This window comes from Drosophila kikkawai, chromosome 3R, assembly GCF_030179895.1.
Source record: "Drosophila kikkawai strain 14028-0561.14 chromosome 3R, DkikHiC1v2, whole genome shotgun sequence".
Taxonomy (NCBI): domain Eukaryota; kingdom Metazoa; phylum Arthropoda; class Insecta; order Diptera; family Drosophilidae; genus Drosophila; species Drosophila kikkawai.
Window position 1 is genome coordinate 35,611,258 of NC_091731.1, and position 16,586 is coordinate 35,627,843.

Consider the following 16,586-nt stretch of genomic DNA (forward strand, 5'->3'; position numbering starts at 1 on the left):
GTCTTCCAGGTTTGCCAGGTCTTCCTGGCTAGCAAATGGCAAGTGTATTCACGTAGCCCGGCGAGTACGCTTTACGGGTAATAAATATGCATGAGTGGCATTAGCGGCTCTGGAGGGCATGGCAGACTGCTCCACTGGGCAATAATCTGGCTCTCCAAGCTCCTCCGAGTCCACAGTCCGAGTTGGCCCATTCATTTGTGTGCTGGCAACTATTTTTATTGCATATTTTTTGGGGCGGTGGCGAAATTAATTGCACTTGAGCTATGTGCATTTACCGTAATGAGCTCCTGAAGGGAGTCATCCGTCCGGCTGCCTTCAAGGGGGGTCCCAGACCCTACAAAGGATCCGAAGCGCTTGGCTGCAATTAACTTTAATTACGCCAACAATTGTCGCCGAGCTGCGAAGGGGAGGAGGCGGGTTAGTTTGCTGTTGCCGCCGCCACTCGCTCGACTTGTTTAACAGCTACTTAAATCCGGGGCGCTTTTCAATTGTTGCACACATTGCTCATACGCCCCGTTGTGCGAGTAGTGCATTGGCAACGGTTGAACGCTTAGCAGCTGCTAATGGAGTTATTCGTAAGGGATTTTGTGGCACAACCCCGCCAGCTTCCGTCCGTTGCCATGGCAAACGGCTTTTGGGCCAGGCTTCTGACTTGAATAAAATGCACTCAGAAAATAATTTTCAGTAGGTTATATTAGAAAAGTTCACTAAAAAAAGGTTCTTAAATATTTAAAAATATTACAAAAAATATTTGTTGTGAAAATGTATATATTGTTTATTTAACTTTGTACTGTTTACAATATATATATATAATATATAACGCCTCATTTATGCAGATATATTAGATCGGACCTTTTCCTAAAATATATTAATATATGCCTACAAAATCAGTATAATTCACAACACATCTCTAAAAACATTTCCAAACAATCACATTTCAAAATCCCCAGTGACTCCAGTGGTTCTATAGATTTTCTGGAAAATAAAGCTCTCTCCCAAGTGCCTCGATATTTACCTATATGTTGCTGCATGCACATGGCAAATCAGAGCTAATGATGCTGCCACTGCTGCACCGTGCACCGTTTCGGGGTCGGGGTCGGGGTTGGGGTTGGGGTCGCCCAGCGCCTCATTAAGCTTTAATGCCAATCGGTAGTTGGAGCTGGGGCTTTGGGCCATTGTGCGCACAGAGCCCCTTGTTAGCGTGCTGGTTGGCTGACTGGCAACATGTTTAGAGCAAGAAAGTGCATTTTCATTTAACATTTGCATTGTTTGCATGCTTAATTAGCCTCATTTGTGGCAGATGTAGACAAGCAGAAAGACAGCGGAGGACGAAACAAAAAATGGTGAAGTGAATACTTTTTGCGGTGGCTCCTATTGAAAGGAGAAAGGAGCAGAGAAATTCAATTGCAGCACAATAGCACTCCTGGCGAATAATGTGAATAATGAAGCCCCAAAACAAACATGAATTTCAATCCGATTCCACTTGAAAGCAACTTCGGACAATTAGTCAGGTCGGACACACATTGTTTCCGCTCTCACAGCAATTTATCACTTGATGATGCCTTGATGTTGGTTAAGCCTCGCAATTAAATGGCCGGCGGAATGCATTTGCATCTTGAGCCGCAGATCGAGAACTTTTAATTGCTCGAAAATGCTCGCAATCAACGACTGATGACTGCTGGCATTTGGCTTCGAGTGCTTCCCCGCTGGGCGCGATGATTTACCCAGCAGCCACACAATAATTCTATACAGAGAGAGAATTAAATAAATAAACTAAATATTCTGTAGATTAAACTATAAATTGTTTAAGGAGTAGTTTTTTTGAGCTTAAGCTTTAATCTTTGAGGGAGGCTTTACCTTTACTAAAGCTGAGATATATTTCATTATTTTTTCTCAGTGCTCCCTTAAAGCCTCGGATATTGGAATATGATCTGCCGGCTTTTGCTATTTTCATTCGCAAAAAAAGAAAATACACACACCGCTCTCTTGGCATTAAATTGTCTGTGATTTAATTTGATTTTAATTTCAATTTTCACCGACGCCGCATGTGGAGAGCTGAACAAACAAACTACACGGAATTAAAAACAAATTAAATTCTTCTCCGCAACATTTCACTTCCGTGCGCACACACAAACACACAACTCACGTAAGACAAACAACGTAAAGGACGTTGGACGATGGACGAGGACCTCTTCGCATAGTTTCCAAATTAAAGTTTGCCCCGAAGACCCTTACACAGAAATCTATGGAAAATAAATAGAACAGTTTGGCCAAGTTCTATGGGTCGAACACGGACCCTCGGCCAGCGGCAACGTCATTAAAGCAATACTACGCATAGTTTCCCCAACTGGAACTGGAGATGCTGGACGGAGCTGGAGCTGAGATGGAGCCCTATGGCGGCCAAGAGGTCAGCCAGCCAGCCAGCCAACGTTTCACAGCAAAATTGAAACTTTTGATTGAATACAAACTACAATCTCGGCACCGGACGAACTTTCATTCAACACGATATATAGGTATGGGGTTTTGTGTCTCGGATTCAGGGAGCAGAAGCAGGAGCAGCCCTGTCTTGATTGCCAGCCAAGCTCCTGGTTTACAGTTACCTGACCCCGCTCAGCTCTTCTCGTTCGCCTTGGCCTGACTGGGAGCTTTTACGCTGACTTGCCTTCGGCTACAAACTTAGTTTTCTAAAATTAAAATAATACAATAAAGATTATATAACCGGCAGTCAGGGCAGGCAAGCTCGAAAGACTGCAGTAAGTGCACGGGGAGAAAAAACTATACACATTTAATGTAGAAATACTATAAATAGAGATAACTGGGAATAAGATAAGGCATAGATATGTAAAATAGATATTGAGTATTAAAATACTTTAAAAGAAATAATTATAAAATTGAAATAATACAGAATATAATGAAAGCTTGGTTAAAATTGTATTTTATTTATATTTACAGAGTTTTGCTTTAATCCCCCGATACATTTTTCAGTGCACTTTAAATATAAATCTCCGACAGATTTTATTGAAAAGCAAGGGCCAGAGAAAGGCTGCAGCTTATAGTTTTTCCCTTTTGCCTCTAACTGGTAAATAATTTCACTTTAGATAATCGTTTTGGGCCAGCACATAATGCCCCCGAGATGAAGGACAGTTCTTGGAAATATCAGCCATTTGCCAGATGTCCAATTCAATGTTTGGGTGAAAAGTGGGCCGACGTCGCCGCCATAAGCAATTGTCAGCTGCTCCCAGCATCCAATATTCCCAATATTCCCGCCAGAGCAGCAAAGAGTAGGAGAAACAAGGACCCTGGTAAAATGTCTAAGGCGATAATAAGGATAATGAAGACAGGGAAAAGTTATGAAATCGTTGTCAAAAAGAAAGGCGAACCAGCGAAAGAACAAGGGGAGGGAGAGAACAAAGCAAAGGAAAATGTCTGGCGGGAAATTCATGCTGATGAAAAATGCTTTTCATGCGCGCAGCCATTTACCACGAATGTCGATGTGTCTGGCTTTGTGTGTTATGTTGTGTGTATTTCTTAAGCGCTGGCAGCATATTCATGACATGGCCAAAATTTGAAATAGGCCTAAATAAAAACAGCTGAAGGCCCACACTCACACTCGCACCCACACCCACACTTTCTCACACACACCCGTGCACAAGTACCCGTAGCCTGTAGCCAACAGGGACGACTTTTGGCCAAGTCGAGAGCACGGAGTGCCTTCGGTCCTTCAAAGTAAGTCGACTTTAAAAAAGGGGCTCAAACTCAGGCACAGGAAAAGCCACTCAACCGCACCCACAACTCGGCGAGTGGAGCGGTAAATGTGTCAACCAATGACCTTGAATTCGGCTCAGCAGAGTGAGTGTAAAGTCCCTCTTTGAGTGGAAGTCTGAGTGCCTCTGTTAGCCGAGTTTTGAGTGCTGTTAGCGGAAATTGCAGTGATTTAATTGGGGAAACTCTCGGCAAGTGGAAATCCTGAACTTAAGCATAATAATTAGGTGGAAGCATGTGGGCATAAATCGATAATTAATATCAGTGGCAGCTTCCCCCCAGTGAGATCAGACTGGCTTCGAATTACACCTGGCCATCCATCATTGGCTGGAGGAAATTCAATACACCCGCCGAGGGAGATGGAAATGAAGATGGGGAGGTGGGAGGTGGGAGGTGGGAAATCTCAGGTACGATTCAGGTACCGCAAGCATTTGTTGGCACGTTGTTAACATGCTCTTTGACAGTTGTCTCTCTGTCTCTGCCTTTGCCGCCGGCATAATTCTCATTAAAGTTGATTGAGCGAAAAACTTCATTACAAGGCCCTTGCCTTGGCTTTTTTCTTTTTGTAGCGGTGTGTGTGTGTGTGTGCGTTCAGGAAATTAAATTTTGTGCCCCATAAGACACACGGGAGTGGAATGACGGTGGTGAACAAGACATTTTGCAAGTGCTTACAATTCATTTGGCCCCTTATTAAAATGCTTAACTAACCTTTGGCAACTTTCAGCTGCATCCGCAGCTGTCAACGTCGCACGCCCGCTGCAAGGGATTATGTTAATCAGGGACTCTTACACAGCGCCAGCACTTTGCACTTTGCCAAGTTTCTTTTGGCTAAATGGGGGGAGAGAAGATCCCTTTGGTCCTTGGGGGGTGGTGGCTCTTGGCGCTGGTTAAAGGCTGGGCAAAGTCGCAAGGCCAGCGCTGTCGCGCGACTTTCCTGTTACTTTTCTGAAGCAACTTTTCGCCAGCGACTGTAAGCTGGCACTATAAAAGATGACTTCCTTCCGCTTTTTGTGCTCGAATTTCAATGCAATCTGCCGCCAGCAGGGTCCACTGTCCAATGTACAGTGGGTAGAAATATTGATTATGATTTGTTGGAAATAATTCAATAAAACGCTAACATCTTTATTTATGTTTTAATGAACGATAACTTTGATAAGTGCATAAGTTACAGCCTAAAAAAAAACCCAATATCATTATCTAGCACCTAAAATTCTTTTAATTTATTCACAAACTTGTGCGCTCTGCCCCATTGTCCGCCCTGTCCAATAGCGAAAGCAACATTTAATATAAATTTCATAGCATAAGTTTGCACGCGTAACAAGTAGCCTATTAGCGCCTGGAATTTTTCATTTTCATTTCTGCGCCGGCATCATCTGGGCAGCGAATTAAGCTGATGCGACAGCTGCAACCATGGGCCGGAGGCGAGGCAGAGGAATTCCCGGGGATAATGGCCAGAAGTGATGGCGGCTCCTGGCCCCGATGCCAATTTGCACCACCAAAGTCATCAACTACGCACACGCACGCCTCGATAAATTCAATTTACACGAATTTCCCAAGGAAAAGCGGGCAAAAACGGAGAAATTCCGCTATGTGGAGAAGTTTTGCAGGTGTGAACAGCAAGATAAACATACATGTGTGTGCGGGTGAGCGAGTGTTGGGGGAGGGGGCGGCGTTAGAGGTGTGCGAACGGAACCAAGGGCGAGCCTTATTGGCATCGACATGCATTAGCCGGGCCGCAAATGCGAAGTACATACGGGGGCGAAAGTCAAATACACACCACACACACACACCGCATACACCAACCACCAGCCACGTCCAACAACAATGGCCGGGGGAAAAAAAGAGCAACAAGCTAAATTGCAAAAGAAAACTTTTTGTGCACTGCGGGCGCTGTTGCGGTTTCTGCGAGCTTGCCACAGCCGCCGGAGCTGGAAAAACCGCCGCTGGAAAAGCAGCAGCTGAAGTGGGTTGCAAAAAAAAGGGGGGTGAAAAGGGGTGGCAAGGGGATAAAGTTGGTACACTCAAAGGAAAGAAGATTGGTCAACTTCCTGTTGGGATTTTGGTAATACAAATGTAAACGATTAAGGGATAGAATAGGTGGAAGGAAATCGGTCTTTATAGAAATATTTATTAATATAAAAATCTATAAATATTAAACAATTTAAACAATGTTTTGTTAGGCTCCACATTTATATATTTTTTAACCAAGAAACTCAGATATTATTTATAATTAATGTGTACTTTATTCAAGTTAGAAACTATTTTTTCCGAGTGCCAACAAAGATGTAGGGGGCCAGGTCCTCATTGAGCCACCGCTGATTGGAAGGACCCCGTATATATGTACAGGTAGTGAGCATCGACAGGTGCGTCAAGCCGCATTTATGTGTGCGGAGGCTACGTGCGAAGGTGTAAATTAAATTTTGCCACCATTACGAGCATTGCATGCCAAATACCAGTTGCCATAAAAAATTAAGTCATGTGGAATACGTCTATAGTTGTAAGTAGCCTTGATTTCTCTGGCCAACTGCTTAAGACATTTATTTATTGTTTATTTATTTACTTACAGACACTACTTACCTTTAAATTTCTTTAAATATTTAGAAATAAACCTCTCTGCAAGTTCACCTTTAGTTGATTCTGAAAAGTACGAATTGAAGCTTAAACTTAACTTGTAATGAAACCAAAATATTTTCAACAGAAAACATTTTGCCTAAAGTAAAAACCAGCATTGAATAAAAACCTGGTCTGGTGGGGAGTTGCGAAAGTTCTCCTTCAGTAGTTGGGCTTTATTGTTCGATATTTTTGGTAGGTTTCCACCCCGCCACAGCACGAAAGTTGCAAAGTTGCTGGCCCCGGTTACTAAAGAATCTGTGGCTGCCTCTCGATGGCTCCATGGCCATGTTCCCAGGCTTAATATGAAAGTAATGACTGAGTGGAAGACAACGCCAAAAGGATTTCTCGCCGGAAGCATTCGGTGGCAAAAGAAACCGAGCAACGCGAAGGACACTTTGTGCTGTCGTGAGTGGAGAGTGTCCATTTCATTAAATAACCGGCACAGCTGCCAGGTGATCCCATGATCCCGTCCTGCCTTTGCCACTCGCCACTCCCCACTGTGTGCCACTTTGCATGCCGGTGGAGAAGCCTTTGAAAAATGCAGGACCATGGTAGCCCATTGACACGGGTCCTGCGATGCTGCTGTTGTCCCTCCTGCCGATGTGCTGACCCCCATTAAATCGATTGGCCAGGTGCTGCAGCGGCGGCTGATTAACAACGCGTAGGAGCTGCTGCCTCATAATCGATGGCCACCCCCAATCCGGCATGGATATCCATGGACCTGCCCTGATGAATGGGCCCAATGCGACGTGGACAGAGCAGAGTTTCGGACCGTTAAAGCCCCTTAAATATGTTTTAATTGAAATGCATTTGGGCGCATCGAACAATCGGGCAAACGAGCCAGCAGGAATGTGGCACAAAGGTCTGGCTGGTGTGAAGGGCTCATTGCAGGAGCTGCCTGACAGTGCTGTCCAGTTCAGGCTGGAAATTGATGGTAAATTTAAATGAGAAGCAATATTTTAAAGCTGAAAACCAAGATATATTATAGATAAATATTATCAGAAATTCAAAAATACACCAGCTTTCAAGAAACTTAAAGAATAAATAATCAATAATTGATTAAAGTTCTCAACATGAACAGTTCATTAAGAAGCCACGAAACAATGAATTTTTGTTATTAATTACTCATTATTCCATTCTTATTATAACACTTCATAAATCTCTTAATTAAGTTAAAATTATAATGCCTCTTTAAGCCCCAGCTGGAGATATATCTGGCCGTTCAGCACTGAATCATTAGCGCTCGATTGCTTCTCAACCTCAGCCAATTGATGGCAGTGAACCGTCGAGGTCCTGGCCAGGAAACCCGAGCTGCCACAATGCTCTGCGTTAATTGGCTTAAACGGCTAGATGCCTCACACACACAACTCTTTGAGCCCCGTTGCCTGGAGATCCTGGCCACACATTTCGCCTGGATGCAGGCCATATGTTCCGGGCGCAGCAGTTCATGCAAGGAAACGAAGCCATTGCAACTCTCAAAGGGATCCAAGTGTGCAGGACCGGGCTGGGGAAAAAATGGGACTCTTAAATTGGTTAGGAAGCGTGCCAGACAGTGTCTTAATTTTCCGCAGGATGTGCGCAATGTCAAAAGCAAGGTTTGATAAATGGCCCAGGGGCCAGGAGCAGACCGCCGAAGTCAGCTCGGCATCCTGGCCGCCCAGCATCCTGTGTGTGTGCATGCACCACACTCTCTCTCTCTCTCACATATAGTATCTACTGCACAGAGTTTTAGACTTGAATATTTATGTGATGCTCCTTGAAAAATGCAGAAAAATAGCGGGGAAAACGGGGAAAGCGGGGCGCTCCGGAAAAGTTCGAAGGTTAACTGCTGGACAGTCGCACATATTTTGCGATTTATTTTTGCAGCTGCTTCCGGTTATACTTTTTTTTCGTGATAGAAGCACGACCCAAACCGGACATAAAGTATATATATTCGTACGTCATATGTTGAGGGAATATTTTCAGCAGTGTGCGAGTTACATTGTCATAAATCTCAGCCAAATGGGATTTAAATACTTGGGCAATCCTTTTGGTTCCCCACACCAGACCGCCTCATCGCATCCCTTGTTAATTAGTCGCAAAACTTTGGCATTAATTAATATTTATGTGCGGCGGCAATGAAGTGGCAACCAAAGCCAACACTCAAAGTGTCGTCAAGATGAAATAAAACGAGTACGAGCCTTGGCATTCGCATTTGTATTCACATTCACATTCACATAATTTGCATTGCGCTCCATTGGAGCTGCGGGCTAATATGATTAGCTCGTCAACCGTGGCAAGAACCGCCCCCTCTTAAGGACATTTCAATTAATTGCGCATTTGCGGCTAAATTCGAAATTCAATTAAAATGCGGACGAGCTTAAAATGGGCAAACAGATCGGCTTTAAAGCGTGCTACATATTTTTTAACAACAATAATTCTGGCTACCCATCTCCTGTCCAATCAGCATTAAATTGCCATCAATATTTGTTGCCAGGTCTTCTTTTTGGTAGAGAATTCAGCTATAACGTTGTGAACGGAAAAGTTTTGGTCGTCGCAAAACTTTGACGCCCCGAACAAGTTAATGAAATTGGCAGCATTTGGCAGATGAAGAAGAAGACGTCGCCCTTCCTTATCTCCATCCCAATCCCTGTACCTATCTTTGGGTTCCACTTGGTGCCAAAATGACAATTGAACTAATTGCTTTACTACCTAGTACGTGCCTGAGAGGGGTCCACCAGGAGGCCTCCATTAGCGGAAACGTCAGAAATATATATATATATTGTCATTGCCATAATGATAAAAGTTATTTGTGCCGGCGAAAAGTTTCCGATTTTCACGAGCCAAATAAATTAGGCTGAGCGGCAGATATTTATATTAATTTAGCAGGCACCTAAAGAGTTAAGAGTCAAGTTTAGGTGCCCAGCTGCGTACTAAATGCGAGAAGCGAAATGCCAAATACGAAAATAAAAGTACTTTCCAGTGCCCTTTTTTTCGGTTCGGTCCCGTCGAAACATAAATAAATAAATAAACCGCTTTTCGGCAAACAAGCGCGCAGCAGCAGCAGCACAATAAACGGGGAGAGCCTGCCAAGGGACCAACGCGTCCAAATTCCAAGTGGCAAGTGGGGCTCCAACCAAAAACCAAAAAACAAAATGCGAAAGCAAAACAGAAACTTGGCCAAAAGCTGGCTCCAGCAGTGGCAGTGGCAGTGGCAAAATAAAGCGCAAAGACAAAGCGAAAGCAAAAATATAAATAACGAAAAAGGTTTTTTTCGGGCTGGCCAAAAAGGGAAAGTAGCACTGCCACTTGACGCCCACGAGTCGGAATGAAATTGCCGCAGTGTGGGAACGAGCAGCATGCCAATAATAAATCAGATCCTGGCCCACCCTCCCCAACTCCCAGTCTCAGTCCCACTCCCACTTCCAATCCCACTGCCGCTTCCGCTGCTTCTCTCCCCCAAGGAGGTCCTTTTGCCGGAAATGCGGCCTGCCCCAGCCGCCGACATCATTAACGCACGTCCTGAGCTCACAGGGGGAGGCAGCCCCCAAGGTGGCTCTTCCACCGAATTTAAATGCCAGCAAAGCGGCCTAGCCATTCTCTTTGCTTATTTTTTTTGGGGCAGACCTAGACTCAAATCAATTTTGCAGTTAACGCGGCATATGAATGATAGAAGCCTGAACACGATTCATGATATACAGGGGAAAATTGTTATAAATCTTATAAAAATATTGAAATAATAGTGTAACTGCTGAAATAGTTTTAAATATTAGTGTAAATAGTCTACCATTCAGTTTCAACTTAAAAAATCAATTTTTACTTCAAAAGGAATCTAGTCTTGTATCGTCAGGATAATAAATAAATTACGGATCATAAATTAGTATCCGAAAAAGTTCTTTTCATCTCGTGCAACTAACTAAAACCCCACAAATAATACCAGTTCTACTCTACTTTTATTAACCTTGATATACATAAAAGTCATCCCAAAAATCCAGTTAAAAATCCCAGCTAATTTCCCCCACTTTCTCCCACTGTATGCCAATATACGCGTTGACCATTGCCGGACCCCCCAGGCCCTGAGTGGCGACATATTTCATGAGAAGAGCGCGAGCGGCCTTTTGAAGGTCGCTGGCTGTCAGAGCCACGAAACGGAAATGGTAAAAGGGTTCCAGGCCAGGATGTTTGACTAACTTGGACATTTATATGGCCCGGTGAAAAAAAAGCAAAGCAAATATATACAAACCCCCAAAAAAAAATGTCTTTATTGCTTGGCTGGGTGAAACAAAGAGGAAATAAAGGGAGCATGCCAAACAATAGAAAAAAGGATCATTGCAGAGGACTCGGACCGAAAATAAAAAGAAGTGAAAATATAAAACAATAAATAAGGCAGAGGCTTCATAAATATGCCAATAGCCGGCCATTAAAGCCGGCAGGCCGCTTTTACGAGACCGAAGGAGCCACTCTCCCACGTGAACATTTTCATTTGCGCCCGGTTTCCATTTATGTATTTATGTGCATACTTAATGAATTTAATGTTTTATTAATGCGAGCACGTCGTTATTGTTCTTGTTGTTGCCTCGGCTGTTCGTGTTGTTATTGCTGTTGCCGCATGTGTCGGGCTCTTAAGTGACAAATAATTAACAGCACTTGTGTCGAAGGATCGCCGAAGGAGGCTTCAGGGGAAGTTCACGAGAAGATGGTTTTGAGCAAGCGCCAGGAAAAGACAGCAAGGCACCAACGCCTCGAGCAGAAGAAGCTGCCACCGGCGCCTGTCTATCCAAGTGAGTGTTCCATAATCTGTTTAATGTAATTTGCAATTTATATTAACCTATTGAGTTTTCATTGGGCTGAGCAGGCGGGCAAAGCAATGAAAAAGGAAAATCATCATCAAGTCTTCTCCTGGCCCCCCCTCTCTGGCAACTTCCGTTTCCGTTGTTGCCGCGAAAGTAATTTGAAGTCGCGTACCTCCAACATTTCTTTTCCACTGATCATTTTTAATATGTTTAATGGAAAACTTGGTTTCCTTGCGGATGCGGAAGCGGCCTGGGATGTGGCTAGAGATTCGAAGGATGAGCTAAGGATGAGCCAGAGATGCCTCGACAGCATCGATTTCTCCTGTGCATCAAATGCATTATGAACGTGATTTATTCATAACGGTGCGCGGCGAATGCAAATTTTCGACATGTAACTGCAATTTGCATACATTCTTGCCAATATAGTATATATGTATATAGGAGGACGAACTGGCTGCACACTGGGACAGGGCCGAGTCAGCGAAGTCAGCCAAGTCCTGAGTACTTGTGGGCGTGCCCGTAAAATATTGTTGTATATGAAAATGGCGCACATGTGAGAGAGCTCAGACCCCCGCTCGCAGGCTGTCGCATAAACGAGTTTATGTTGCAAGTTAGTACGCGCAATTTGCAATTTGATGTTCGCTTCCGACCCCCAAAACCTCCTCCTTGAAGCTCCTCTCAAGCCGTATATCCATCCTGGCAGTGTGCAAAGTAACTCGGCAATCCAAATTATGGTAATTTGGCAAGCTCGACTGCGTGTCTTTGAGCGTGCACTTAATCTACTTTATGGCTGGGGGATAGGGCCAGAATCCCCGTTCAATTGCCGCCAGCTCAACTTTTTAGGGGTTAAGAGATTTAATTGGGAATCTGGCGGGGTTAGTAGGTTTGGAAAATGTGTAGTTGTAAATATAAATATTCATTGATTCTTGATTTAAAAATAAGTTAGGGATCTAAGGGGAAGTTAATAAAGTTTTCTTAGGAAAAACTGAAACTGAAACACAGCTAGAAAAAATATTTAACTTATATTCCAACATAAATCACTATACTTTACCACATTTACCTACAAATATGTTAACTTTTCATTCACTTTTACCGCCCTGTCTCCCACTTAGTGCCTAGCAAGTGATGTGTAAACAAAGCGAGCACCAAAGTGCGTACATTTACGGGAAAAAGCCAACCCAACTTCCATTTGGTAACACACAATCAAACTGTCATTGAGTCAGTGGAAACTCAATTGCGAAATGCGAATTGCCAGTGAGAGTGCCGAAAAGTGCATTTGGCCTGCACTCGGCGGCACACACATCACGTATACGCCGCATGGGGCTGCAACCAAAAACACCGAAACAGAAACCGTTACAGTCTCTCGCACATGTCCTGGCGAAAAACAAGCACATTATAGGCAAAACAAAGGCCAAATGGCAAAACGAGTGTGACGAGGACAAGAGCCAAAAATTGCATATCCTGTAACGAGAAAAAAAAAAAAAAAGGAAGAGACGCTGCAAGAGAGCTTGATGGACGTGACAATCCTTCCACCCCCCCTCTCTCTTTCAACAAGTGTACAAGGAAAATTGCTAAATAAATATTCATGCCGTATAGTGAAGCTGAATCGAATTCGGTACTTTATTTTTTATATATATTTTTACGAATTTTGGCACCCAGCTCGTTACTGTCGTTTGCATTGACTTTTTCATCAGGCCGGTAATTGAATTAAACGCCCGCTGACACAAAGCAAATGAAAAACGAGCTCGGGCAATGAATTAGCCAACTAAATGCGTGGCTTTAAAGCCCAACAAAATGACCAAAAAAGAGGGAAAACATCCGAGAAAATCCCTTTGCTTTGGCAGCTTATAAAGCGACCTTTTTCCCCCATTCGGTGAGATGACTGATAAAGAAAAGGGTCGCAATTAGTAGGTGTCGTCCTCCTGGTGCTGCCTGGGCAGCCTGTTAATATATCGAACTCTTGGCCCGCTTTGATATTGGAGCACGTTCCGGGTTCTCCGGTAATCTGGGCGATGCCATTAAATGCCAGGGGACGTCAACAATTGGCATAGTTCGGATTGGTTTGTTCCCAGAAGTTTGGTCTCCATCCCACCATTCCTTGACTTAACCGACCCAGCATTCGATACGCATGAAAATCAAACTACAATTAGGCACAGATCCGAAGACGGAAATCTGACTCGAAGCCAAGAAACGAAGGGCCAAGAAGCTGGGGTAGCACTGAAAAAATATTAACAAGGTTTTAGGTATAGGTTATATATATTTCAAAAATATTAGAAATATTAGAAACTACATTTTTTAACCTAAAAATTGTTTTAAATAATAAAAAATAGCAAATTATGCTTAAATTCACTTAATATCACAATACATTTCTCCCAGTGCTTGAGCCAAAGGCCTTGCCCATTGAGGCATTAAATGTCAGGCCTACACACTCCCCCAAACATAGTCTCCCACCCACTGACCAGTTTTGGGGGACGTGCTCTCCATTTGTTTTTATGCTTATGCTGCAGAATAGCCTTAGACTTGGTCTTGGCCCTGGTCCCAGCTAGTCGCCGGTTCAATTTACCAGATTCCGGCGCTGCTCTCCGGCCGTGACGCATCGAATTATCTGCGATCCGGGCTTAACTAAGCAGCAGGATAAATATCCTGCAGCGTTTGGGCCGTAAGGCAGCTCCATCAAACCGATTGGCGGCAGCCTTTCGCCGGCGGTGGCGATTTGTTTAATATTTAATGCACAACAATAACAACAAACACAGCGAAGGCAAAAGACGTCGGCGGGGACCCATTTTATAAAATATCGCCCCGGGTCAGGCCAGACAAGTTTGTGGGCTTTCCCTGGCTTCCCTCCTTTGTGTGATTTATTTAGTTAAGCTGTCCCAAATCCGAGCATTGCACAAATCCCCGGCACACAAATTATAGAGCCGACAGGCGGTCAGTCGAAGTTCCACCGAACTATTCCAGATTCGATTCGAAAGGACTGTCTGTTGTACTGTCTGTTCAAAGGAGGAGTCTCCTAATGCTCCTCCTGGAGCTGTCAGCCGGACTGTATCGAATGAGACGCACGAGCGAGCAGGCCGGACCCGGCTCGACCTAGGTGACAGACGCTTGACACATGGGGGTCCTGGACCTTTTGGCAAAGTGTTAAATCGGTCGGCACTCGGCCGGAAGGTGACCCGGTCAGAGTCCCCCTTTCCTCCCATTCCCCATGGCAACTCCTGGCTATGGAGCCCATCAATTTCCCAGCATCGATGGCGATGGCGTTACGTTTCCCCAGGAAATGGAAACCATAGATGGAACTGAAGCCTGGCACTCATTGCTAATGAGTTAATTAGATGATTTAGTTGCCGCATTTTCGGCGCCACAAGGGCACATTAATTATAAACCGAGGCGGAAGCTGGAGATGCTTATGAATTCCACATATTTACACACGCTTTTAATCGAGTCGAGCACACACACAGCAGGCTCTGGGGATGATCTGAGCCCTTGGCATTGCCAACTGATTGCTGCCTTCATGTCCTGCGTATCCTTTAGGCTGCCAGGCACTGGAATAAATTAAGGGTGCAACATTTTTGGGAATGAGGCTAGGCCATAATTAAATTTACTTTACTCAAAAAAAAATCACTGTAAATCCAAATAAAATTATTTGAAAAACAAAAACTATAAATTTCATATAAAAATTTTGTTTTAATATATGTAATGTATATACTTGAATATTTTTACTTTTAATTTCCAAGTTTATAAATTAGACTTCTCAAGTCACTTAAAATTCTTTAAAGTGTCTTTGTGGGCTCATTAAAATCCGCATTCAACGTTTTGAAAACACGTATTAACGAATCCTCGGCGCGAGTTCATTAATCGCACCGATTTTGTGGCCGCAACCGCATCCTGGCCGCAAAAGGCGACATCTTGGGACCCGGCCAGCTGTCTAAGTGGTTTGTGCGGGGCCTGCCGCATAAATCGAGCGGAAACGAGGCAGCCACCGAGGCGGTGGAGGTGGGATATGCGGATGCGACTGCAGCGGGGCCAGTGTCTGCCAAGTGGGCCGACCTTGCACTGACCATGACCCTGAACTTTTGCGAGCTGTGCGCCTCCTTCTAATGATGCCAGACAAACGTCTCGAAATGAGCTCGCACCAGGAACTGCATGACCCCGCCGCCGTTCCGCCTCCTGGCCAATACCGCGACCCACTCTTACAGAGCAAAGACAAGCTTTTGACATGGCGAATCAGTAGTAGCCTTGTCATAAGCCCACTGTGCTGCAGTCTAGATACAGATACGACGGCGAATCCCTGGCGCAGTGGGCGACTGCCAATTGTCCCAGATAGCCTTCCCTCCTTCGCTTTGTCTCTCTGCATTCCTTTTCTTTTGAGTTTTCCAGCTTAAGCTGCTTAAATTGCAGCCAGCTTAGCCGTTCGCAATTTTCAAGCAAAGGCTGCCAGTGGAGCATCGCTTTGATTACAGAAATTAAACCAGCGCAAAAAAAAAATTCAGTAAAGGTCCGGCAATTGGCCAAAAGTTTCGCAAGAACATTTTTGTTTTTCCTGCTGACTATGGGTAGGAAAGTTTTGTTTGTCGGGGTGTATATTACACCATCAAACCGCCAGCGTCAACCGAATTTTTAACTTCATTTAGAACTCATTAAAAACTTTGGCATAATTGCATAAATTTGCAAAGTCAATGGGAAACTTGTCCAGGCAACGCGGGCGCTTGGCCAGCTTCCCTAAGTGGTGGTGGTGGTGATGGTAAAGCTTGGGTGGCTTCTTGAGGAGCCAGTTGCCAGTTGGTCACGTGGTGGATCCACCTTCACTTACTTGTAACAAGTGGGACACAGCTGTTGGAAGATGCAAAGTGCTTTAATTTGTATTCTGTCCTAATGTATACATTAACCTTGTGGTAATAAAAGTATTTAAATTATATGGTTTATTAGTTACTTTATAGAAAGGAATCTAGTCTATAACGTTCAGATGATAAAACTTGTTAAGAAGAGCAGTACGAAACGATTTAACGCTCGAAATATATTATGAAAAATATTGTAAGCTATAATTTACGTTTATTATAGAAATTTAGTCTAACTAAAAAACTCCTTATAAAATTATAATATTCGAAAAGGGTATAAATATCCGAAAAATATTTTTTTATTTATTTATATATCGAAGCTCCATGAAAATTTAATAAATTGTTCTAATAAAAAATCAGTTTTAACCACTGTAGACAAAAGCTTTCGATAAGTTAAAAGAACCCAAAATAAGGCAATGATAAGGCAAAAGCTTTTAGATCTGTTAAATCATATACTGCTGACTCTGCTGATATGGCAGAAAATGTTAAGATAAAGAGAATATATAATTTCTGCTTTATCTCTGTTAAATAACATAACTTGTATGTTTAATTTCTGATTTGAAAATAAATAAAACAAACTTGTAAAACGAGAAAAATAACCTTCAAC